Source organism: Oncorhynchus masou, chromosome 5, assembly GCF_036934945.1.
Source record: "Oncorhynchus masou masou isolate Uvic2021 chromosome 5, UVic_Omas_1.1, whole genome shotgun sequence".
Taxonomy (NCBI): domain Eukaryota; kingdom Metazoa; phylum Chordata; class Actinopteri; order Salmoniformes; family Salmonidae; genus Oncorhynchus; species Oncorhynchus masou.
The window spans coordinates 91,835,171-91,848,906 of NC_088216.1; the positions used below are offsets into that span (position 1 = coordinate 91,835,171).

The window sequence follows — 13,736 nt, forward strand, 5'->3', positions numbered from 1 at the left end:
GGCTGGATGTCATACCAGTGGAGGTATACCAAACTCCATGGCTGGATGTCATACCAGTGGAGGTATACCAAACTCCATGGCTGGATGTCATACCAGTGGAGGTATACCAAACTCTATGGCTGGATGACATACCAGTGGAGGTATACCAAACTCTATGGCTGGATGTCATACCAGTGGAGGTATACCAAACTCCATGGCTGGATGTCATACCAGTGGAGGTATACCAAACTCCATGGCTGGATGTCATACCAGTGGAGGTATACCAAACTCTATGGCTGGATGACATACCAGTGGAGGTATACCAAACTCCATGGCTGGATGTCATACCAGTGGAGGTATACCAAACTCTATGGCTGGATGACATACCAGTGGAGGTATACCAAACTCTATGGCTGGATGTCATACCAGTGGAGGTATACCAAACTCCATGGCTGGATGTCATACCAGTGGAGGTATACCAAACTCCATGGCTGGATGTCATACCAGTGGAGGTATACCAAACTCTATGGCTGGATGACATACCAGTGGAGGTATACCAAACTCTATGGCTGGATGTCATACCAGTGGAGGTATACCAAACTCTATGGCTGGATGTCATACCAGTGGAGGTATACCAAACTCCATGGCTGGATGTCATACCAGTGGAGGTATACCAAACTCCATGGCTGGATGTCATACCAGTGGAGGTATACCAAACTCCATGGCTGGATGTCATACCAGTGGAGGTATACCAAACTCCATGGCTGGATGTCATACCAGTGGAGGTATACCAAACTCCATGGCTGGATGTCATACCAGTGGAGGTATACCAAACTCCATGGCTGGATGACATACCAGTGGAGGTATACCAAACTCCATGGCTGGATGTCATACCAGTGGAGGTATACCAAACTCCATGGCTGGATGTCATACCAGTGGAGGTATACCAAACTCCATGGCTGGATGTCATACCAGTGGAGGTATACCAAACTCCATGGCTGGATGACATACCAGTGGAGGTATACCAAACTCCATGGCTGGATGTCATACCAGTGGAGGTATACCAAACTCCATGGCTGGATGTCATACCAGTGGAGGTATACCAAACTCCATGGCTGGATGTCATACCAGTGGAGGTATACCAAACTCTATGGCTGGATGACATACCAGTGGAGGTATACCAAACTCCATGGCTGGATGTCATACCAGTGGAGGTATACCAAACTCTATGGCTGGATGACATACCAGTGGAGGTATACCAAACTCTATGGCTGGATGTCATACCAGTGGAGGTATACCAAACTCCATGGCTGGATGTCATACCAGTGGAGGTATACCAAACTCCATGGCTGGATGTCATACCAGTGGAGGTATACCAAACTCTATGGCTGGATGACATACCAGTGGAGGTATACCAAACTCCATGGCTGGATGTCATACCAGTGGAGGTATACCAAACTCTATGGCTGGATGACATACCAGTGGAGGTATACCAAACTCCATGGCTGGATGTCATACCAGTGGAGGTATACCAAACTCCATGGCTGGATGTCATACCAGTGGAGGTATACCAAACTCCATGGCTGGATGTCATACCAGTGGAGGTATACCAAACTCTATGGCTGGATGACATACCAGTGGAGGTATACCAAACTCTATGGCTGGATGTCATACCAGTGGAGGTATACCAAACTCTATGGCTGGATGTCATACCAGTGGAGGTATACCAAACTCCATGGCTGGATGTCATACCAGTGGAGGTATACCAAACTCCATGGCTGGATGTCATACCAGTGGAGGTATACCAAACTCCATGGCTGGATGTCATACCAGTGGAGGTATACCAAACTCCATGGCTGGATGTCATACCAGTGGAGGTATACCAAACTCCATGGCTGGATGTCATACCAGTGGAGGTATACCAAACTCCATGGCTGGATGACATACCAGTGGAGGTATACCAAACTCCATGGCTGGATGTCATACCAGTGGAGGTATACCAAACTCCATGGCTGGATGTCATACCAGTGGAGGTATACCAAACTCCATGGCTGGATGTCATACCAGTGGAGGTATACCAAACTCCATGGCTGGATGACATACCAGTGGAGGTATACCAAACTCCATGGCTGGATGTCATACCAGTGGAGGTATACCAAACTCCATGGCTGGATGTCATACCAGTGGAGGTATACCAAACTCCATGGCTGGATGTCATACCAGTGGAGGTATACCAAACTCCATGGCTGGATGACATACCAGTGGAGGTATACCAAACTCCATGGCTGGATGTCATACCAGTGGAGGTATACCAAACTCCATGGCTGGATGTCATACCAGTGGAGGTATACCAAACTCTATGGCTGGATGACATACCAGTGGAGGTATACCAAACTCCCAAACTCTATGGCTGGATGTCATACCAGTGGAGGTATGCAAACTCCATGGCTGGATGTCATACCAGTGGAGGTATACCAAACTCCATGGCTGGATGTCATACCAGTGGAGGTATACCAAACTCCATGGCTGGATGTCATACCAGTGGAGGTATACCAAACTCCATGGCTGGATGTCATACCAGTGGAGGTATACCAAACTCCATGGCTGGATGTCATACCAGTGGAGGTATACCAAACTCCATGGCTGGATGTCATACCAGTGGAGGTATACCAAACTCCATGGCTGGATGTCATACCAGTGGAGGTATACCAAACTCCATGGCTGGATGTCATACCAGTGGAGGTATACCAAACTCCATGGCTGGATGTCATACCAGTGGAGGTATACCAAACTCTATGGCTGGATGACATACCAGTGGAGGTATACCAAACTCCATGGCTGGATGTCATACCAGTGGAGGTATACCAAACTCCATGGCTGGATGTCATACCAGTGGAGGTATACCAAACTCTATGGCTGGATGACATACCAGTGGAGGTATACCAAACTCTATGGCTGGATGTCATACCAGTGGAGGTATACCAAACTCCATGGCTGGATGTCATACCAGTGGAGGTATACCAAACTCCATGGCTGGATGTCATACCAGTGGAGGTATACCAAACTCTATGGCTGGATGACATACCAGTGGAGGTATACCAAACTCTATGGCTGGATGACATACCAGTGGAGGTATACCAAACTCTATGGCTGGATGACATACCAGTGGAGGTATACCAAACTCCATGGCTGGATGTCATACCAGTGGAGGTATACCAAACTCTATGGCTGGATGACATACCAGTGGAGGTATACCAAACTCTATGGCTGGATGACATACCAGTGGAGGTATACCAAACTCCATGGCTGGATGTCATACCAGTGGAGGTATACCAAACTCCATGGCTGGATGACATACCAGTGGAGGTATACCAAACTCTATGGCTGGATGACATACCAGTGGAGGTATACCAAACTCTATGGCTGGATGACATACCAGTGGAGGTATACCAAACTCTATGGCTGGATGACATACCAGTGGAGGTATACCAAACTCTATGGCTGGATGACATACCAGTGGAGGTATACCAAACTCCATGGCTGGATGTCATACCAGTGGAGGTATACCAAACTCCATGGCTGGATGTCATACCAGTGGAGGTATACCAAACTCTATGGCTGGATGACATACCAGTGGAGGTATACCAAACTCTATGGCTGGATGACATACCAGTGGAGGTATACCAAACTCTATGGCTGGATGTCATACCAGTGGAGGTATACCAAACTCCATGGCTGGATGTCATACCAGTGGAGGTATACCAAACTCCATGGCTGGAGAGTTTTCCCAGCCTTAAAGGCTTTAATTGTATCAATAAGTTCCTCCTCTGTAATTTGGCCTTCACATGAGTCTTACTGTACAGATGTTCATTTTACATTATTATTATGAAAAAAATCCATACAATTAGTTTCAGTTAGTGGAGATGGAGGAGACTGAAACGAAAACATATTCTTAAAGTACTTCCTCTTTCAAAATATAATTCCGTGAATCAAATGTACACCTTTTCCCTGAAACACCCACAACACAGTCCCCCGTATTTATCATATTCCCAAGCATCTCCGTGCAGTCAGACCTTTGTGCCACCAGGGCCACAATAATATGCCTTCTCTCTGATTGTCCGAGTGTGACCTCCTCCCCATGGGTTACTGCAGTCAGTGTTGCCAACACTGCCACTGCCTGGGTGAGGTACCCACCGGAATCCCCACCAGCTAGGTAGAAGGCTGCCATTAGCAGTTTTGAGAATTTCCTTGTATATTATGCTCTCCCTTTAGGGGACTTTGGCTTTGCAGGACCCACTCTGCCAAGCAGGCTCAGAATCTTGAGGGGTCAGTGCTGCTGGTCTCTGACTGCATTTTGGCTGCATACAGACTGCTTACAGCAGGCCCATAAAACAGTTAGGGACTTCTCCTTAGTATCTGGGTCATTCAGGTGGGTGTCTAGGGAATAGGGTTGTGGACCGTTCCATCGATATAGGACCATAAATAAATACATTTGATATAGTTTATTTTAAAAATGTAGTTCCCCATGATAGAACAATAAATTAATCAAATGTATAATTTATTTTAAAACACTGTTCCACCATGATAGGACAATAAATAAACAAGATGTATAAGTAATTATAAAAAGTATATCCATCATCTGAACAACATTGAAACCCTCTCACACCCCCGCTCACAATAATACATTGGTTCTGGGATATGCAACCATTTCTTTTCTCACTCAACGCAACACTTTTCCAAACATAAAAAAACACACACCACACCATCCACACATACTGTGCCTTCTGTTTACTGAGTTTTTATCTTCACCATGTTGAATTAGTGCTTTTGTGTTCCAGTTAGTTATATGTGAAGATAAATAGAAAAGCCATATGTTTTATTGTATTATTACAATCCATAACCAGAATAGAATTGTGTTTCATTATTTTCCTCGTCTATACGAACTTTGTCATTTTTAAAATAGCCATGGAGTTGTCTTTGTGTCTCTGAACAACTGGTTATCAATATATTGTTTATCGACGACAAGAGTTACTCGTTTCCCTTTTAATCTATTTTCTTTGAAAATTGGATACAATTGGATACAGGACTTCACGCCGTTCTGCAATTGCCTTCGGTAACTGGTCATTAATGCCAATTTTGGTCCCAGCAAGTCTCTTTCTCTCTTTCTCTCGGAGGACCTGAGCCCTAGGACCATGCCTCAAGACTACCTGGCATGATGACTCCTTGCTGTCCCCAGTCCACCTGGGCGTGCTGCTGTTCCAGTTTAAATGGTTCTGCCTGCGGCTATGGAATCCTGACCTGTTCACCGGACGTACTACCTGTCCCAGACAGCAGGAGTGGTAGAAATACTCTTAATGATCGGCTATGAAAAGCCAACTGACATTTACTCCTGAGGTGCTGACCTGTTGCACCCTCGACAACTACTGTGATTATTATTATTTGACCATGCTGGTCATTTATGAACATTTGAACATCTTGGCCATGTTCTGTTATAATCTCCACCCGGCACAGCCAGAAGAGGACTGGCCACCCCTCATAGCCTGGTTCCTCTCTAGGTTTCTTCCTAGGTTTTGGCCTTTCTAGGGAGTTTTTCCAAGCCACACCTAGCTACACCTGCATTGCTTGCTGTTTGGGGTTTTAGGCTGGGTTTCTGTACAGCACTTTGACATATCAGCTGATGTATGAAGGGCTATACAAATAAATTTGATTTGATTTGATTTTACCAAGGATTTTAACCATTATTTGACCTTTAAATGAAGCAAATTTGGCAACGATTATGCATATTCTTGGTACCATTTGAAAGGAAACACTTTGAAGTTTGTGTAAATGTGAAAGGAATGTAGTATAATATAACAATAGATCTGGTAACAATAGATCTGGTAGATCTGGACAATAGATCTGTAAAAAAAACAGGCGTTCTTCTGTATTTTTTGTACTATCATCTTTGAAATGCAAGAGAAAGGCCATAATGTCTTATTTCAATCCAGGTGCAATTTAGATTTTGGCCATTAGATGGCAGCAGTGTTTGTGCACCGTTTAAGACTGATCCAATGAACCATTGCATTTCCGTTCAACATTTTTGTATTTTTGTATCAAGACTGCCCAAGTGTGCCTAATTTGTTTTAATAATAACAATAGCATGGTATTCTTTCACTGTAATTGGACAGTGCAGTTAGATTAACAAGAATTAAACTTCCTGCCAATATCAGATATGTCTATGTCCTGGGAAATGTTCTTGTTACTTACAACCTCATACTAATAGCATTAGGCTATGTTAGCTCAACCGTCCCGTGGACGGAACAGCATTCCCCGAGACGTTTAAAAGACCTTATGTTAGCTCAGACTGCTGGAATAATGGTTCTGACACTTGCTGTGGTTATAATGGGTCATAAATGGTTATAACTGGTTATAACACTGACAGGCACCTTGCCCAGGTACTTACTGTGGTAATAATGGGTAATAAATGGTTATAACTGGTTATAACACCGACAGGCACCCTGCCCAGGTACTTACTGTGGTAATAATGGGTAATAAATGGTTATAACTGGTTATAACACTGACAGGCACCCTGCCCCGGTACTTACTGTGGTAATAATGGGTAATAAATGGTTATAACTGGTTATAACACTGACAGGCACCCTGCCCCGGTACTTACTGTGGTAATGATGGGTAATAAATGGTTATAACTGGTTATAACACCGACAGGCACCCTGCCCAGGTACTTACTGTGGTAATAATGGGTAATAAATGGTTATAACTGGTTATAACACTGACAGGCACCCTGCCCAGGTACTTACTGTGGTAATGATGGGTAATAAATGGTTATAACTGGTTATAACACTGACAGGCACCCTGCCCAGGTACTTACTGTGGTAATAATGGGTAATAAATGGTTATAACTGGTTATAACACTGACAGGCACCCTGCCCAGGTACTTACTGTGGTAATGATGGGTAATAAATGGTTATAACTGGTTATAACACCGACAGGCACCCTGCCCAGGTACTTACTGTGGTAATAATGGGTAATAAATGGTTATAACTGGTTATAACACTGACAGACACCCTGCCCCGGTACTTACTCTCTTTACAATGTGTGTGTAGGCACCCTGCCGCGGCGGATGCGTAAGGAGTTGTTAACGGTGAAGCTTCGTAACCGGCCCAGTCAGCAGGAGCTGGAGGACAGAAACATCTTCCCTGTTCGCTCAGACCTGGAGAGACAGGAGACACGACAGCACATAGAGACCAAGCTGGCCAAGTGAGTCATCTATCTATCTATCTGTCTATCTGTCTATCTATCTATCTATCTATCTATCTATCTATCTATCTATCTATCTATCTATCTATCTATCTATCTATCTATCTGTCTATCTGTCTATCTGTCTATCTGTCTATCTGTCAATCAATCAATCAATCAATCAATCAATCAATCAATCACATGGCCAAGTGAGTTATTTACACACAGTGTGACCTAGAGTCTCTGTCGCAGTCTCTCTCTCAGTCTCAGTCTCTCTCTCAGTCTCTCTCAATTCAATTCAATTCAAGGGCTTTATTGGCATGGGAAACATGTGTTAACATTGCCAAAGCAAGTGAGGTAGATAATATATAAAGTGAATATATAAAGTGAAAAACAATAAAATTAACAGTAAACATTACACATACAGAAGTTTCAAAACAATAAAGACATTACAAATGTCATATTATATATATACAGTCTTTTAACAATCTACAAATGGTTAAAGGACACAAGATAAAATAAATAAGCATAAATATGGGTTGTATTTACAATGGTGCTCGTTCTTCACTGGTTGCCCTTTTTTCGTGGCAACAGGTCACAAATCTTGCTGCTTTGATGGCACACTGGAATTTCACCCAGTAGATATGGGACTTTTTCAAAATTGGATTTGTTTTCGAATTCTTTGTGGATCTGTGTAATCTGAGGGAAATATGTCTCTCTAATATGGTCATACATTGGGCAGGAGGTTAGGATGTGCAGCTCAGTTTCCACCTCATTTTGTGGGCAGTGAGCACATAGCCTGTCTTCTCTTGAGAGCCATGTCTGCCGATGGCGGCCTTTCTCAATAGCAAGGCTATGCTCACTGAGTCTGTACATAGTCAAAGCTTTCCTTAATTTTGGGTCAGTCACAGTGGTCAGGTATTCTGCCGCTGTGTACTCTCTGTGTAGGGCCAAATAGCATTCTAGTTTGCTCTGTTTTTTTGTTAATTCTTTCCAATGTGTCAAGTAATTATCTTTTTGTTTTCTCATGATTTGTTTGGGTCTAATTGTGCTGCTGTCCTGGGGCTCTGTTGGGTGTGTTTGTGTTTGTGAACAGAGCCACAGGACCAGCTTTCTTAGGGGACTCTTCTCCAGGTTCATCTCTCTGTCGGTGATGGCTTTGTTATGGAAGGTTTGGGAATCGCTTCCTTTTAGGTGGATGTAGAATTTAACGTCTCTTTTCTGGATTTGGATAATTAGTGGGTATCAGCCTAACTCTTCATGCATTATTTGGTGTTCTACGTTGTACACGGAGGATATTTTTGCAGAATTCTGCGTGCAGAGTCTCAATTTGGTGTTTGTCCCATTTTGTGAAGTCTTGGTTGGTGAGCGGACCCCAGACCTCACAACCATAAAGGGCAATGGGCTCTATGACTGATTCAAGTATTTTTAGCCAAATCCTAATTGGTATGTTGAAATTTTTGTTCCGTTTGATGGCATAGTATGCCCTTCTTGCCTTGTCTCTCAGATCGTTCACAGCTTTGTGGAAGTTACCTGTGGCGCTGATGTTTAGGCCAAGGTATGTATAGTTTTTTGTGTGCTCTAGGGCAACAGTGTCTAGATGGAATTTGTATTTGTGGTCCTGGTGACTGGACCTTTTTTGGAACACCATTATTTTGGTCTTACTGAGATTTACTGTCAGGGCCCAGGTCTGACAGAATCTGTGCATAAGATCTAGGTGCTGCTGTAGGCCCTCCTTGGTTGGTGAAAGAAGCACCAGATCATCAGCAAACAGTAGACATTTGACTTCGGATTCTAGCAGGGGCAGGCCGGTGCTGCAGACTTCAACAAAGCATGAGAAGACTTTGCTTTGTTTTGGTTTGTTTGGTTGTCAATTGGGGTGTGCAGGGTGAATACATGGTCTGTTGTACGGTAATTTGGTAAAAAGCCAATTTGACATTTGCTCAGTACATTGTTTTCATTGATGAAATGTACGAGTCTGCTGTTCATGATAATGCAGAGGATTTTCCCAAGGTTACTGTTAACGCATATTCCACGGTAGTTATTGGGGTCAAATTTGTCTCCACTTTTGTGGATTGGGGTGATCAGTCCTTGGTTCCAAATATTGGGGAAGATGCCAGAGCTAAGTATGTTGTTAAAGAGTTTAAGTATAGCCAATTGGAATTTGTTGTCTGTATATTTGATCATTTCATTGAGGATACCATCAACACCACAGGCCTTTTTGGGTTGGAGGATTTTTTAATTTGTCCTGTAACTCATTCAATGTAATTGGAGAATCCAGTGGGTTCTGGTAGTCTTTAATAGTTGATTCTAAGATCTGTATTTGATCATGCATATGTTTTTGCTCTTTAATCTTTGTTATAGAGCCAAAAAGATTGGAGAAGTGGTTTACCCATACATCTCCATTTTGGATAGATAATTATTTGTGTTGTTGTTTGTTTAGTGTTTTCCAATTTTCCCAGAAGTGGTTAGAGTCTATTGATTCTTCAATTGCATTGAGCTGATTTCTGACATGCTGTGCCTTCTTTTTCCGTAGTGTATTTCTGTATTGTTTTATTGATTGTTTTAATGATTCTCTCTCAGTCTCTCTCTCTCAGTCTCTCTCTCTCTCTCTCTCTCTCTCTCTCTCTCTCTCTCTATTCAGTTTGCTTTATTGGCATAAAGCAACAATGTATACATACTGTCAAAGCTTACTTTGGAGATTTACAATATTAACATAATTTAAATAATAATAATAATAATCAACATGTGCTACTGTCCTGTCTAGCAGTCGAGACTCTGATGAGGCCATATGGAAAGCCCAACAGGATGATCCAGAAGCTTTGTACCAGACTTTCCTGGAAGATAGACACTGTGTGTTTTGAAACTTCTGTATGTGTAATGTTTACTGTTAATTTGTATTGTTTATTTCACTTTATATATTATCTACCTCACTTGCTTTGGCAATGTTAACACATGTTTCCCATGCCAATAAAGCCCTTGAATTGAATTGAAAAGATGGTCAAATCCTACCACCAAGCTGACCAACATTGAAGACAAAGTGTACTGATTTGTACAACTACCTCACAGAACACTCTACCAAATGTACATACCTGAACCTCTACGCCTTCAACTGCTGCAACATTTCCATGAAGAACCATTAGCTGGTCATTTGGGCAGGTTTCAAACCTACAAGCGGTTGCAAGCATTACTGTACTGGCCACATCTGAGCATGGATGTGAAGTCACACAACTGTCAGGTTTGTCAAATGTACAAACCAGAAGGTAGAAATCCTGCTGGCAAGTTGCCGCAAACTGTGGTTACCCAGCCTTGGAAAATGTTAGGAGTGGATTTGATGGGTCCGTTTCCTAGAAGCTCCAATCAGAATGTGGACATGCTTGTTTTTGTTGATTACTATTCCAAGTGGGTGGAGCTCTTTGCCCTTCGTCAGGCCACAGCGAGGACCGTCTTTAACATCCTTAAAAAATAGATCCTGACTCGCTGGAGTGCCTGATTACATCCTGCCTGACTTAGTATCTGATCTCTTTGAGGAGACCTGCCAAAGATGGAACCTGAGACAGAAGTTGACCACAGCCTATCACCCACAAACCAACCTCACCGAGAGGGTTAATCGAACCTTGAAGACAATGGTTGCTTCCAATGTAGGGACCCAGCACAAACACTGGGACAACATTTACATTTACATTTAAGTCGTTTAGCAGACGCTCTTATCCAGAGCGACTTACAAATTGGTGAATTCACCTTCTGACATCCAGTGGAACAGCCACTTTACAATAGTGCATCTAAATCATTAAGGGGGGGGGGGGGTGGTGAGAAGGATTACTTATCCTATCCTAGGTATTCCTTATCCTATCCTAGGTATTCACGTTTTATTTTGCCCTGAATTCTGTTGTGCATTAGTCCACTGGAGTCACCTCTGCAGAGCTGAACCTGAGTCATCCCCTCGGAGGACCCTTGGATATGGTGCTACAGCCCCAGGAGGTTACTCCAGACTCTGCATGCTATGATCAGGTAGTCAATCTCCACGACTTGAGAGCTCTTGTCTCAAAGAACATGATCCAGGCTCGAATCAAGCAGAAGAGAAATTATAAGAACAGACGAGACATGCAGTTCCAGGTTAGTGATCGGGTGTGGCTTCGCTCTCATCCTTACTCAAAAGCTGAACAATTCTTCTCTGCCAAGCTCGCTCCTAAGGTGCAAGGACCATATAGGATTGTGGAGCAGATGGGCCCTCTGAACTACCGAGTGGTGAAAGAGGACAGGTGAAGATATGCACGATGTCTCACGCCTTTGGCCTGTTACACCTCGGCTGAGGAATTGGAGGAAATTGAGCGCCACAAGGTCCTGGATATGTTTGAAGAGGAAAGTGAGGAGACTTTTCCACGGATTCCCAGACCCAGAAGTCTCCCGCCTTAAGGCCTGTGACCCCTCAGCTGAGCACCAAAAAGTCATGAATATTTTTGTAGAGGAGTGGGACTTTTCTCGGTTTCCGCGACTAAGATATGCCTTCCAGGGCAATGGTTGGCTTTTTCCAGGGGAGGGGGTGTGTGATGGTCCTGAATTTGTCTGATCCGTCTCAGTGCTTCTCCTTCCAATAGGGCACTTCCTCTTAAATTCCCAATTAAATAGCCAGCATCAGCTGCACAAAAGGGGGTTGTAATGGTGGTGCGAAAGAGGAAGTGTTCAACCCTCAGTTCCGAAGCATCTTTACTCCATTTGTTTTGTTATATTTAAAAGTCTGCTTTGTAGCCTTGTCTCAATTTTAACCAGGATCGGATCCACTCTTCCTTTTGGACATCTGTTGGTCTCCGCTGGTTCTTCGGGGCCTTTCTTGCTGGAGATTTGTTGGCGGAACGGATTGTCTGACTGACCGATTGACTACATACATTTTGCATATAGTATTTCATTTTTTTTAGTATGATCTGTACCTTGATGAGTTGTGTGGTCAGTTGTAGTTGAATATTTATTGAGATTTGATACTCTTTATGGTTGTGTTGTAAAAGAGTTTGATATTTTGATTGTGTGATTGAGACTGGGTTTATGCTACTCTTCATGAATGGACAAACATTGCGTGACTAAGGTCACTTGAGTCCACTGAACTCCTTTACCGGGCTGGACTCTTTAAGGCCCGAGGTATGGACTTTTCTTGAGAAACCAGAGCTCGTTGTTTGTTATATTATTATGTGTGTGATCATTTATGTTGGTAATACAACCCATGCAAAATAATAAAGTTGTTTTGAAGTTATTTCCAATGTTTTAAGGGTTTATGGCCTGACCTTTACATGAGTCCTCCATAAAAAACAATAACCTCTAGTCAAAACCATTATCGTGTGTGTGTGTGTGTGTGTGTGTGTGTGTGTGTGTGTGCGTGCGTGCGTGCGTGCGTGCGTGCGTGCGTGCGTGCGAGTGTGCGTGCGTGCGAGTGTGCGTGTGTGCGTGTGCGCGTGTGCGTGTGTGCGTGTGCGTGTGCGTGTGTGTGTGTGTGTGTGTGTGTGTGTGTGTGTGTGTGTGTGTGTGTGTGTGTGTGTGTACAGATGCAGTCAGCCACACTCGTCTGGTTCAAAATCACCTGGGGAAAAATATTTGACTCCATTAAACTGACATGATAAATGTCATGCGACCTCGTCATCACCTGGGAAATGTCAGTATTTTGTATCTTCTATGTTGTTAGAACATCTGTATGGGAATACAGTTCAGTGTATTGTAGAGTACAGCAAAACTCAGTTGGTTTTGAAGAGGAGCCTAGGGGAGAAGTGAAGGGTGGAAGGGAATCCTGGTGTGCTATATATAGCTTTGTAGTTGTCAGCTCAGCTGAAATACTGCGGCACACAGCCCTAATCAATGTCTCCTCTATGTCACAGCACCGCTCCTCCCCTCGCTGAAAAGGAGGGAGATGGAGGCGGGTATGCAGGGTGGTAGATTGTATTTTCTCCCTGATTGACTCTCCCATTCTTGTTTTGTTGTGGAATCTTGCTGTTACCGCAGTGATCTACATCTCTACCCTCAGTAATACCAGAGGTATCCTCTCCTATGGCTGTGTCTCAGTAATACCAGAGGTATCCTCTCCTATGGCTGTGTCTCAGTAATACCAGAGGTATCCTCTCCTATGGCTGTGTTTCAGTAATACCAGAGGTATCCTCTCCTCTGGCTGTGTTTCAGTAATACCAGAGGTATCCTCTCCTATGGCTGTGTTTCAGTAATACCAGAGGTATCCTCTACTCTGGCTGTGTCTCAGTAATACCAGAGGTATCCTCTCCTATGGCTGTGTCTCAGTAATACCAGAGGTATCCTCTACTCTGGCTGTGTCTCAGTAATACCAGAGGTATCCTCTCCTATGGCTGTGTTTCAGTAATACCAGAGGTATCCTCTCCTCTGGCTGTGTTTCAGTAATACCAGAGGTATCCTCTCCTATGGCTGTGTTTCAGTAATACCAGAGGTATCCTCTACTCTGGCTGTGTCTCAGTAATACCAGAGGTATCCTCTCCTATGGCTGTGTCTCAGTAATACCAGAGGTATCCTCT

At 43.6% G+C, this 13,736-nt stretch overlaps 1 pseudogene; it reads left to right on the forward strand.

Annotated features, from left to right (window-relative positions):
* LOC135528177 (phosphatase and actin regulator 3-like) overlaps nt 1-13,736 on the forward strand; it is a 100,403-nt pseudogene that overhangs the window by 65,268 nt on the left and 21,399 nt on the right.